This window comes from Arachis stenosperma, chromosome 7 (genome assembly GCF_014773155.1).
Source record: "Arachis stenosperma cultivar V10309 chromosome 7, arast.V10309.gnm1.PFL2, whole genome shotgun sequence".
Lineage (NCBI taxonomy): Eukaryota > Viridiplantae > Streptophyta > Magnoliopsida > Fabales > Fabaceae > Arachis > Arachis stenosperma.
The window spans coordinates 62,945,331-62,958,190 of record NC_080383.1 but is presented as its reverse complement, the minus strand read 5'-3'; the positions used below and the strand labels follow the sequence as shown (position 1 = coordinate 62,958,190).

Genomic DNA, 12,860 nt, shown 5'->3' with positions numbered 1-12,860 from the left:
GAAACCTCTTAAACCCGAGTTTAAACTACTACCACCATCCCTGAAATATGCATTTCTGGGAGAAGGTGAAACTTTTCCTGTAATCATAAGCTCTGCCTTAGAGCCACAGGAAGAGAAAGCACTAATTCAGGTGCTAAGAACACACAATACAGCTCTTGGGTGATCCATTAGTGATCTCAAGGGCATTAACCCAGCCAGATGCATGCACAAGATCCTATTGAAGGATAATGCCAAACCATTGGTTCGACCACAAAGGCGGCTGAATCCAGCCATGAAGGAGGTGGTGCATAAATAGGTCACTAAATTACTAGAGGTTGGGATTATTTATCCTATTTCTGATAGCACTTGGGTGAGCCCTGTCCAAATTGTACCCAAAAAGGGAGGCATGACAGTTGTTTATAATAAAAAATGAACTGGTTCCTACAATAACAGTTACAGGGTGGCGTATGTGTATTGACTACAGAAGACTCAATACAGCCACCAGAAAGGATCATTTTCCTTTACCATTCATAGATCAAAGGCTAGAAAGGCTAGCAGGTCATGACTATTAGTGCTTTTTGGATGGCTACTCAGGCTACAACCAAATTGTAGTAGATCCCCGGGATCAAGAGAAAATAGCATTCACATGTCCATCTGGAGTATTTGCCTACAGAAGGATGCCATTTGGTCTGTGTAATACACCGGCAACCTTTCAGAGATGCATGCTCTCTATTTTCTCTGATATGGTGAAAAAATTTCTGAAAGTCTTCATGGACAACTTCTTAGTATTTGGAGATTCATTCAGCTCCTGTCTTGACCATCTAGCACTTGTTCTGAAAAGGTGCCAAGAGACCAACCTGGTTTTAAACTGGGAGAAATGTCACTTTATGGTGACTGAAGGAATTGTCCTTGGACATAAAATTTCAAACAAGGGGATAGAGGTGGATCAAGCCAAGGTAGAGGTAATTGAAAAATTACCACCACCTATTAATGTCAAGGCAATCAGAAGCTTTCTGGGACATGCAGGATTCTATAGGAGGTTTATAAAGGATTTTTCAAAAATTGCAAAACCCCTAAGCAACCTGCTAGCTGCTGACATGCCATTTATCTTTAACACAGAGTGTCTGCAAGCTTTTGAGACTCTGAAGGCTAAGTTGGTCACAGCACATGTCATATCTGCACCAGACTTGACATTACCATTTGAATTAATGTGTGATGCCAGTGACCATGATATTGGTGCAGTATTAGGACAAAGGCATAATAAGCTTCTGCACGTCATTTACTATGCTAGCCGTGTTCTAAATGATGCACAGAAGAATTACACAGCCACAGAAAAAGAGCTGCTTGCAGTGGTTTATGTCATTGACATGTTTAGATCCTATCTAGTAGGATCAAAAGTGATTGTGTACACTGACCATGCTGCTCTTAAATATCTACTCACAAAGTAAGATTCAAAACCCAGGCTCATAAGATGGGTGTTGCTTCTGCAAGAGTTTGATATAGAAATAAGAGACAGAAAAGGGACAGAGAATCAAGTAGTAGACCACCTGTCCCGGATAGAACAAGTAGAAAGGATATCTCTCACCCTCACTGAGATCTCTGAAACCTTTCCGGATGAGCAACTCTTTGCCATTCAAGAAGTGCCTTGGTTTGCAGACATTGCAAACTATAAAGCTGCAAGGTTCATTCCCAAGGAGTTTAGCAGGAAACAAAAGAAAAAACTACTTTCTGATGCGAAGTACTACTTGTGGGATGAATGGTGTACGAATTTGTGATCCGCACAACTAACCAGCAAGTGCACTGGGTCGTCCAAGTAATACCTTACGTGAGTAAGGGTCGATCCCACGGAGATTATTTTTGTTGAAATGAACTATATTTATTTTATTAATCTTAGTCAGGAGGCCAATAAGATTATTTGGATTTAATTGTAAGAAGTCAAAGTGTTTAAAATTATTAGAAAAATAAAAGAGAATCAAATTGTTACTTGTTGTGCAGTAATGAGAAATATGTTGGAGTTTTGGAGATGCTTTGTCCTTTGAAATTCAACTCTTCCTTGAAATCCTTCAACACACGAAAAGTTCCTTCCATGGCAAGCTCTATGTAGGGTGTCACCGTTGTCAATGGCTACTTCCCATCCTCTCAGTGAAAACGTTCCTATGCTCTGTCACAGCACGGCTAATCATCTGTCGGTTCTCAATCAGGTTGGAATAGAATCCATTGATTCTTTTGCGTTTGTCACTAACGCCCAGCCTTCAGGAGTTTGAAGCTCATCACAGTCATTCAATCCCAGAATCCTACTCGGAATACCACGGACAAGGTTTAGACTTTCCGGATTCTCATAAATGCCGCCATCAATCCGGCTTATACCACGAAGATTCTGATTAAAGAATCTTAGAGATACTCATTCAATCTGATGTAGAACGGAGGTGGTTGTCAGGCACACGTTCATGGATTGAGAAAGGTGATGAGTGTCACGGATCATCACCTTCTCCATAATTAAGCGCGAATGAACATCTTAGATAAGAACAAGCGTGTTTGAATGGAAAATAAAGGAATTGTATTAATTCATCGAGACGCTGCAGAGCTCCTCACCCCCAACAATGGAGTTTAGAGACTCATGCCATCAAAAAGTATGTCATTCAGATCTGAAAATGTCATGAGGTACAAAATAATTCTCTAAAAGTTGTTTAAATAGTAAACTAGTAACCTAGGTTTACAGAATATGAGTAAACTAAGATAATTGGTGCAGAAATCAACTTCTGGGGCCCACTTGGTGTGTGCTGGGGCTGAGACTAAAGCTATCCTCGAGTTGAGGCTTTTCTTGGAGTTGAACTCCAAGTTATGACGTGTTTTGGGCGTTCAACTCCGGATCATGACGTGTTTCTGGCGTTTAACTCCAAACAGCAGCATGTACTTGGCGTTCAACGCCAAGTTACGTCGTCTATCTTCGCGCAAAGTATGAACTATTATATATTGCTGGAAAGCCCTGGATGTCTCCTTTCCAACGCCGTTGAGAGCGCGCCAATTGAACTCTTGTAGCTCTAGAAAATCCATTTCGAGTGCAGGGAGGTCAGGATCCAAGAGCATCAGCAGTCCTTTTTCAGCCTAAGTCAGATTTTTGCTCAGCTCCCTCAATTTCAGCCAGAAAATACCTGAAATCACAGAAAAATACACAAACTCATAGTAAAGTCCAGAAATATGATTTTTGCCTAAAAACTAATAATATTTAACTAAAAACCAATTAAAACATACTAAAATCTACATGAAATTACCCCCAAAAAGCGTATAAAATATCCGCTCATCACAACACCAAACTTAAACTGTTGCTTGTCCTCAAGCAACTAGATAAATAAAATAGGATGAAAAGAAATTAAGAAACAATAATATCTCAGAGTTTCAAGTGAAGCTCATATTCTAATTAGATGAGCGGGACTAGTAGCTTTTTGCTTCTGAACAGTTTTGGCATCTCACTTTATCCTTTGAAATTCAGAATGGTTGGCATCCATAGGAACTCAGAATTCAGATAGTATTATTGATTCTCCTAGTTTAGTATGTTGATTCTTGAACACAGCTACTTTATGAGTCTTGGCCGTGGCCCTAAGCACTTTGTTTTCCAGTATTACCACCGGATACATAAATGCCACAGACACATAATTGGGTGAACCTTTTCAGATTGTGACTCAGCTTTGCTAGAGTCCCCAATTAGAGGTATCCAGAGTTCTTAAGCACACTCTTTTGCTTTGGATCACGACTTTAACCACTCAGTCTCAAGCTTTTCACTTGGACCTGCATGCCACAAGCACATGGTTAGGGACAGCTTGATTTAGCCGCTTAGGCCTGGATTTATTTTCTTGGGCCCTCCTATCCATTAATGCTCAAAGCCTTGGATCCTTTTTACCCTTGCCTTTTGGTTTTAAGGGCTATTGTCTTTTTCTGCTTGCTTTTTCTTTCTCTCTTTTTGGCATTTTTTTTTCGCAAGAAATTTTTTTTTCACTGCTTTTTCTTGCTTCAAGAATCAATTTCATGATTTTTCAGATCATCAATAACATTTCTCTTGTTCATCATTCTTTCAGGAGCCAACAATTTTAACATTCATAAAATTTAATATAAAAAATATGCACTGTTTAAGCATTCATTCAGAAGACAAAAAGTATTGCCACCACATATAAATAATTAGAATTTTCCTTATTAAGAACTCGAAAACAATTAAATTGCCTCTTTATTCTACAAATCTACTATTTTATTCATGTTTGATGATGATGAGAAAAATAAGTTATAACTTAATTGGAAATAAAGCCAAAATAGATATGCTAATTACTACTACTCCTATATAACTTCTAAGGTAAAATCCTATAATAATACTATCACAGAGTTAAAGCTAGAATTAGAACTTAACAACCTGTATTTTGGGAATTGGATGTTCTTCTAGTCTGTGGGGTGCCTTCAAGAATTAATTTCTGACGCTTCAGCTCCCTTAAGTTCACATCCTTGCTCTTCCTGTTCCCTTAGGTGTCATGATCTTAATGAGTTTTAGCTCAGTGATCATGGCAAATCACACCAAACTTAGAGGTTTGCTTGTCCTCAAGCAAAAGAAAGGAAAGGAGAGGAGTAGAAGGAGAGGCAGTTTCGAAAAAAAGATAAGATGAGTTGAAAAAGATATGAGAAGAAATTAAAAAGATTTGAAAAAGAATTGGATTGGAAAAAGATTTGTCTTTATGAATTAAGATACATTTGATATTTTTAAAAAAGGGATTTTAGAAATTAGGGTTTTTAGAAATTAGGATTAAAATTTTTGGAATTGAAACATGTTTATGCAAGAAATCATGACTTGAAATATAAAAATCAGAAAATTTGTGAAGAAAAACGAATTTTACCTCCTCCCCACCATCCTGGCGTTAAACGCCCAAACGATGCATGTTTTGGGCGTTTAACGCCCAAATGCTGCTTCTCCTGGGCGTTCAACGCCCAGCTGATGCTTCTTTCTGGCGTTGAACGCCAGGAAGTCCTTTGTCACTGGGCATTTTTCTGAACGCCCAGGATGCTAACAATCTGGCGTTAAACGCCCAGAAGGTGCTTCTTTCTGGCGTTCAACGCCCAGAAGATGCTCCTTTCTGGCGTTTAACGCCCAGATGGCTACCCTTACTGGCGTTGAACGCCCAGTGGGTGCTTCTTTTGGGCATTCAACGCCCAAAATGTTTCTTACTGGCTTTTTCACGCCAGTGATCTTCCAAATTTCCCTATAACTCTGTGAATTCAATCAATTGCTATTTTTACCCTTTGAAGATACTTGGACACATACCTGTAAAAAAAGGAAATTTATTTAATTAGTAAATAAACTTTGTAAATGGCTGGGTTGCCTCCCAGCAAGCGCTTCTTTATTGTCTTTAGCTGGACTACCACTGAGCTCTAATCAAGTCTCAGTTTTGAGCATTCTTGCTCGAAGTTGCTTTCAAGATAATGTTTAATTCTCTGTCCATTAACAATGAACTTTTTGTTAGAGTCATTATCCTGAAGCTCTACGTATCCATATGGTGATACACTTGTAATTACAAATGGACCTCTCCACCGGGATTTTAATTTCCCAGGGAATAATTTGAGCCTAGAATTAAATAGCAGAACTTTCTGCCCCGGCTCAAAGACTCTGGATGACAATTTCTTATCATGCCATCTTTTTGCTTTCTCCTTGTAAATTTTAGCATTCTCGAAAGCATTGAGTCTAAATTCCTCTAGCTCATTTAGCTGTAGTAAACGTTTTTCTCCAGCTAACTTGGCATCAAGGTTTAGGAATCTGGTTGCCCAGTAGGCCTTATGTTCCAGTTCCACTGGCAAGTGACATGCCTTTCCATACACAAGCTGGTATGGAGAGGTCCCTATAGGGGTCTTGAATGCTGTTCTGTATGCCTACAGAGCATCATCCAAGCTCCTTGCCCAATCCTTTCTATAGTTAATTACAGTCCGTTGGTGTGCGAAATTGTGATCACTACTTTTCACAACTCAAATAATCCCTAATAATGGCCCCAAGAACTTGGTGCTCAATACCATGGCATAAACACAACTTTGCACAACTAACCAGCAAGTGCACTGGGTCGTCCAAGTAATAAACCTTACGCGAGTAAGGGTCGATCCCACGGAGATTGTTGGTATGAAGCAAGCTATGGTCACCTTGTAAATCTTAGTCAGGCAGACTCAAATGGGTATAGTGATATACGAATAAAGCATAAAGATAAAGATAGAGGTACTTATGTAATTCATTGGTAGGAACTTCAGATAAGCGTATGAAGATGCCTTCCCTTCCGTCTCTCTGCTTTCCTACTGTCTTCATCCAATCCTTCTTACTCCTTTCCATGGCAAGTTTATGCAAGGGTTTCACCGTTGTCAGTGGCTACCTCCCATCCTCTCAGTGAAAACGTTCCTATGCTCTGTCACAGCATAGGCTAATCAACTGTCGGTTCTCGGTCAGGCCGGAATAGAATCCAGTGATTCTTTTGCGTCTGTCACTAACGCCCCGCCTGCTAGGAGTTTGAAGCACGTCACAGTCATTCAATCATTGAATCCTACTCAGAATACCACAGACAAGGTTAGACCTTCCGGATTCTCTTGAATGCCGCCATCTGTTCTCGCCTATACCACGAAGACTCTGATCTCACGGAATGGCTGGCTCGTTTGTCAGGCGAGCACTCGGTTGTCAGGCGATCAACCATGCATCGTGTGTCAGGAATCCAAGAGATATTCACTAGAGCCTTGGTTGCTTGTAGAACAAAAGTGGTTGTCAGTCACCTTGTTCATAGGTGAGAATGATGATGAGTGTCACGGATCATCACATTCATCAAGTTGAAGAACAAGTGATATCTTGGACAAAGAACAAGCGGAATTGAATAGAAGAACAATAGTAATTGCATTAATACTCGAGGTACAGCAGAGCTCCACACCTTAATCTATGGTGTGTAGAAACTCCACCGTTGAAAATACATAAGAACAAGGTCTAGGCATGGCCAAATGGCCAGCCTCCCAATGATCTAAGATAGCATAAAATGAAGATAGCTACCCCGATTTCTCAATACAATAGTAAAAGGTCCTACTTATAGAAAACTAGTAGCCTAGGGTGTACAGAGATGAGTAAATGACATAAAAATCCACTTCCGGGCCCACTTGGTGTGTGCTTGGGCTGAGCAATGAAGAAATTTCGTGTAGAGACTCTTCTTGGAGTTAAACGCCAGCTTTTATGCCAGTTTGGGCGTTTAACTCCCATTTTGGTGCCAGTTCCGGCGTTTAACGCTGGAATTTCTGAGGGTGACTTTGAACGCCGGTTTGGGCCATCAAATCTTGGGCAAAGTTTGGACTATCATATATTGCTGGAAAGCCCAGGATGTCTACTTTCCAACGCCGTTGAGAGCGCGCCAATTGGGTTTCTGTAGCTCCAGAAAATCCACTTCGAGTGCAGGGAGATCAGAATCCAACAGCATCTGCAGTCCTTTTCAGTCTCTGAATCAGATTTTTGCTCAGGTCCCTCAATTTCAGCCAGAAAATACCTGAAATCACAGAAAAACACACAAACTCATAGTAAAGTCCAGAAAACTGAATTTTAACTAAAAACTAATAAAAATATACTAAAAACTAACTAGATCATACTAAAAACATACTAAAAACAATGCCAAAAAGCGTACAAATTATCCGCTCATCACAACACCAAACTTAAATTGTTGCTTGTCCCCAAGCAACTAAAAATCAAATAAGATAAAAAGAAGAGAATATGCAATGAATTCCAAAAACATCTATGAAGATCAGTATTAATTAGATGAGCGGGGCTTTTAGCTTTTTGCCTCTGAACAGTTTTGGCATCTCACTCTATCCTTTGAAACTCAGAATGATTGGCTTCTTTAGGAACTCAGAATCCAGATAGTGTTATTGATTCTCCTAGTTAAGTATGATGATTCTTGAACACAGCTACTTATTGAGTCTTGGCCGTGGCCCAAAGCATTCTGTCTTCCAGTATTACCACCGGATACATACATGCCACAGACACATAATTGGGTGAACCTTTTCAGATTGTGACTCAGCTTTGCTAGAGTCCCCAATTAGAGGTGTCCAGGGTTCTTAAGCACACTCTTTTTGCCTTGGATCACAACTTTATTCTTTCTTTTTCTTTCTTTTTCTCTTTCTCTTTTTTTTTTCGGTTTTTTTTTCGCCTCTTTTTTTTTGTATTCACTGCTTTCTCTTGCTTCAAGAATCATTTTTAATGATTTTTCAGATCCTCAGTAACATGTCTCCTTTTTCATCATTCTTTCAAGAGCCAACATTCATGAACCACAAATTCAAAAGACATATGCACTGTTTAAGCATACATTCAGAAGACAAAAGTAATGCCACCACATCAAAATAATTAAACTGCTATAAAATTCAAAATTCATGCAATTCTTTTTCTTTTTCAATTTAAGAACATTTGTTTATTTAAGAAAGGTGATGGATTCATAGGAAATTCATAACTTTAAGGCATAGACACTAAGACACTAATGATCACAAGACACAAACATGGATAAACATAAGCATTAATTTTCGAAAAACAGGAAATAAAGAACAAGGAGATTAAAGAACGGGTCCACCTTAGTGATGGCGGCTCTTTCTTCCTTTTGAAGATCCTATGGAGTGCTTGAGCTCCTCAATATCTCTTCCTTGTCTTTGTTGCTCCTCTCTCATGATTCTTTGATATTCTCTAATTTCATGGAGGATGATGGAGTGTTCTTGATGCTCCACCCTTAGTTGTCCCATGTTGGAACTCAATTCTCCTAGGGAGGTGTTTAGTTGCTCCCAATAGTTTTGTGGAGGAAAGTGCATCCCTTGAGGCATCTCAGGGATCTCATGATGAGAGGGGTCTCTTGTGTGCTCCATCCTCTTCTTAGTGATGGGCTTGTCCTCATCAATAGGGATGTCTCCCTCTATGTCAACTCCAACTGAATAACAGAGGTGACAAATGAGATGAGGGAAGGCTAACCTTGCCAAGGTAGAGGACTTGTCTGCCACCTTATAAAGCTCTTGAGCTATAACCTCATGAACTTCTATTCCTTCTCCAATCATGATGCTATGAATCATGATAGCCCGGTCTAGAGTAACTTCGGACCGGTTGCTAGTGGGAATGACTGAGCGTTGGATAAACTCCAACCATCCTCTAGCCACGGGTTTGAGGTCATGCCTTCTCAATTGAACCGGCTTCCCTCTTGAATCTCTCTTCCATTGGGCGCCCTCTTCACATATGACTGTGAGGACTTGGTCCAACCTTTGATCAAAGTTGACCCTTCTAGTGTAAGGGTGTTCATCTCCTTGTATCATGGGCAAATTGAATGCCAACCTTACACTTTTCGGACTAAAATCCAAGTATTTCTCCCGAACCATAGTAAGATAATTCTTTGGATTCGGGTTCACACTTTGATCATGGTTCTTGGTGATCCATGCATTGGCATAGAACTCTTGAACCATCAAGATTCCGACTTGTTGAATGGGGTTGGTAAGGACTTCCCAACCTCTTCTTCGGATCTCATGTCTTATCTCCGGATATTCACCCTTTTTGAGTGAAAAAGGGACCTCGGGGATCACCTTCTTCAAGGCCACAACTTCATAGAAGTGGTCTTGATGTACCCTTGAGATGAATCTTTCCATCTCCCATGACTCGGAGGTAGAAGCTTTTGCCTTCCCTTTCCTCTTTCTAGAGGTTTCTCCGGCCTTGGATGCCATAAATGGTTATGGAAAAATGAAAAAGCAACGCTTTTACCACACCAAACTTAAAAGGTTTGCTCGTCCTCGAGCAAAAGAAGAAAGAAGAGAGTAGAAGAAGAAGAAATGAGGAAGAAGGCAATGGCTTTTGTGTTCGGCCAAAGAGGGGGAGAGGTGGTGTTTAGGTTGTGTGAAAATGAAGGGGTTAAGAAGGGTTTATATAGGAGAGGGGGAAGGGTAAGGTTCGGTCAAGTGAGGGTGGGTTTGGGTGGGAAAGTGGTTTGAATTTGAATGGTGAGGTAGGTGGGGTTTTATGAAGGATGGATGTGAGTGGTGAAGAGGAAGATGGGATTTGATAGATGAAGGGTTTTTGGGGAAGAGGTATTGAGGTGATTAGTGAATGAGTGAAGAAGAGAGAGAGTGGTGGGGATCCTGTGGGGTCCACAGATCCTGTGGTGTCAAGGAAAAGTCATCCCTGCACCAAATGGCATGCAAAATCACGTTTGAAGCCAATTCTGGCGTTAAACGCCGGGCTGGTGCCCATTTCTGGCGTTTAACGCCAGGTTCTTGCCCTTTTCTGGCGTTTAACGCCAGTCTGGTGCCCCTTTCTGGCGTTAAACGCCCAGAATGGTGCCAGACTGGGCGTTAAACGCCCAACTGCTACTCTTACTGGCGTTTAAACGCCAGTAAGTTCTTCCTCCAGGGTGTGCTGTTTTTCTTCCTGTTTTTCATTCTGTTTTTGCTTTTTCAATTGATTTTGTGACTTCTCATGATCATCAACCTACAAAAAAACATAAAATAACAAAAGAAAATAGATAAAATATAACATTGGGTTGCCTCCCAACAAGCGCTTCTTTAATGTCAGTAGCTTGACAGATGGCTCTCATGGAGCCTCACATTTTCTCAGAGCAATGTTGGAACCTCCCAACACCAAACTTAGAGTTTGAATGTGGGGGTTCAACACCAAACTTAGAGTTTGGTTGTGGCCTCCCAACACCAAACTTAGAGTTTGACTGTGGGGCTCTGTTTGACTCTGATTTGAGAGAAGCTCTTCATGCTTCCTCTCCATGGTGACAGAGGATATCCTTGAGCCTTAAACACAAATGATTCTTCATTCACTTGAATGATCAGTTCGCCTCTATCAACATCAATCACAGCCTTTGCTGTGGCTAGGAAGGGTCTGCCAAGGATGATGGTTTCATCCATGCACTTCCCAGTCTCTAGGACTATGAAATCAGCAGGGATGTAATGGTCTTCAATCTTCACCAAAACATCCTCTACAAGTCCATGAGCTTGTTTTCTTGAGTTGTCTGCCATCTCTAATGAGATTCTTGCAGCTTGCACCTCAAAGATCCCTAGCTTCTCCATTACAGAGAGAGGCATGAGGTTTACACTTGACCCTAAGTCACACAAAGCCTTCTTGAAGGTCATGGTGCCTATGGTACAAGATATTGAAAACTTCCCAGGATCTTGTCTCTTTTGAGGTAATTTCTGCCTAGACAAGTCATCCAGTTCTTTGGTGAGCAAAGGAGGTTCATTCTCCCAAGTCTCATTTCCAAATAACTTGTCATTTAGCTTCATGATTGCTCCAAGGTATTTAGCAACTTGCTCTTCAGTGACATACTCATCCTCTTCAGAGGAAGAATACTCATCAGAGCTCATGAATGGCAGAAGTAAGTCCAGTGGAATCTCTATGGTCTCATTTTGAGCCTCAGATTCCCATGGTTCCTCATTGGGAAACTCAGTGGAGGTCAGTGCACGCCCATTGAGGTCTTCCTCAGTGGCGTTCACTGCCTCTCCTTCCTCTCCAAATTCGGCCATGTTGATGGCCTTGCACTCTCCTTTTGGATTTTCTTCTGTGTTGCTTGGGAGAGTACTAGGAGGGAGTTCAGTAACTTTCTTGCTCAGCTGTCCCACTTGTGCCTCCAAATTCCTAATGGAGGACCTTGTTTCAGTCATGAAACTTTGAGTGGTTTTGATTAGATCAGAGACCATAGTTGCTAAGTCAGAGGGGTTCTGCTTAGAATTCTCTGTCTGTTGCTGAGAAGATGATGGAAAAGGCTTGCCATTACTAAACCTATTTCTTCCACCATTATTATTATTGAAACCTTGTTGAGGTCTCTCTTGATTCTTCCATGAGAAATTTGGGTGATTTCTCCATGAAGAATTATAGGTGTTTCCATAGGGTTCTCCTAGGTAATTCACCTCTTCCATTGAAGGGTTCTCAAGATCATAAGCTTCTTCCTCAGGTGAAGCATCCTTAGTACTGCTTGGTGCATTTTGCATTCCAGACAGACTTTGAGAAATCATATTGACTTGTTGAGTCAATATCTTGTTCTGATCCAATATGGCATTCAGAACATCAACCTCAAGATCTCCTTTCTTCTGATTAGTCCCATTGTTCATAGGATTCCTTTCAGAAGTGTACATGAATTGGTTATTTGCAACCATTTCAATCAGCTCTTGAGCTTCTGTAGGCGTCTTCTTCAAATGAAGAGATCCTCCAGCAGAGCTATCCAAAGACATCTTGGATAGTTCAGAGAGACCATCATAGAAAATACCTATGATGCTCCATTCAGAAAGCATGTCAGAAGGACATTTTCTGATTAATTGTTTGTATCTTTCCCAAGCTTCATAGAGGGATTCTCCATCCTTCTGTCTGAAGGTTTGGACTTCCACTCTAAGCTTACTCAATTTTTGAGGTGGAAAGAACTTTGCCAAGAAGGCATTGACTAGCTTTTCCCATGAGTCCAGGCTTTCTTTAGGTTGTGAGTCCAACCATGTCCTAGCTCTGTCTCTTACAGCAAAAGGGAATAGCATAAGTCTGTAGACCTCAGGGTCTACCCCATTAGTCTTGACAGTGTCACAGATTTGCAAGAATTCAGCTAAGAACTGATGAGGATCTTCCAATGGAAGTCCATGAAACTTGCAATTCTGTTGCATTAGAGAAACTAATTGAGGCTTAAGCTCAAAGTTGTTTGCTCCAATGGCAGGGATAGAGATGCTTCTCCCATAGAAGTTGGGAGTAGGTGCAGTAAAGTCACCCAGCACCTTCCTTGCATTGTTTGCATTGTTGTTGTTTTCGGCTGCCATGTCTTCTTCTTCTTTGAAGATTTCTGTTAGGTCCTCTGTAGAGAATTGTGCCTTAGCTTCTCTTAGCTTTCGCTTCAAGGTCC

At 40.8% G+C, this 12,860-nt stretch overlaps 1 non-coding gene across 1 annotated transcript; it reads left to right on the top strand.

Annotated features, from left to right (window-relative positions):
- The first annotated feature begins 12,264 nt into the window (after positions 1 to 12,264).
- Positions 12,265 to 12,372, top strand: LOC130942836 (small nucleolar RNA R71). Its single transcript, XR_009071385.1, has one exon. It is a non-coding gene; the product is annotated as a small nucleolar RNA R71 (small nucleolar RNA).
- Positions 12,373 to 12,860: the final 488 nt, after the last annotated feature.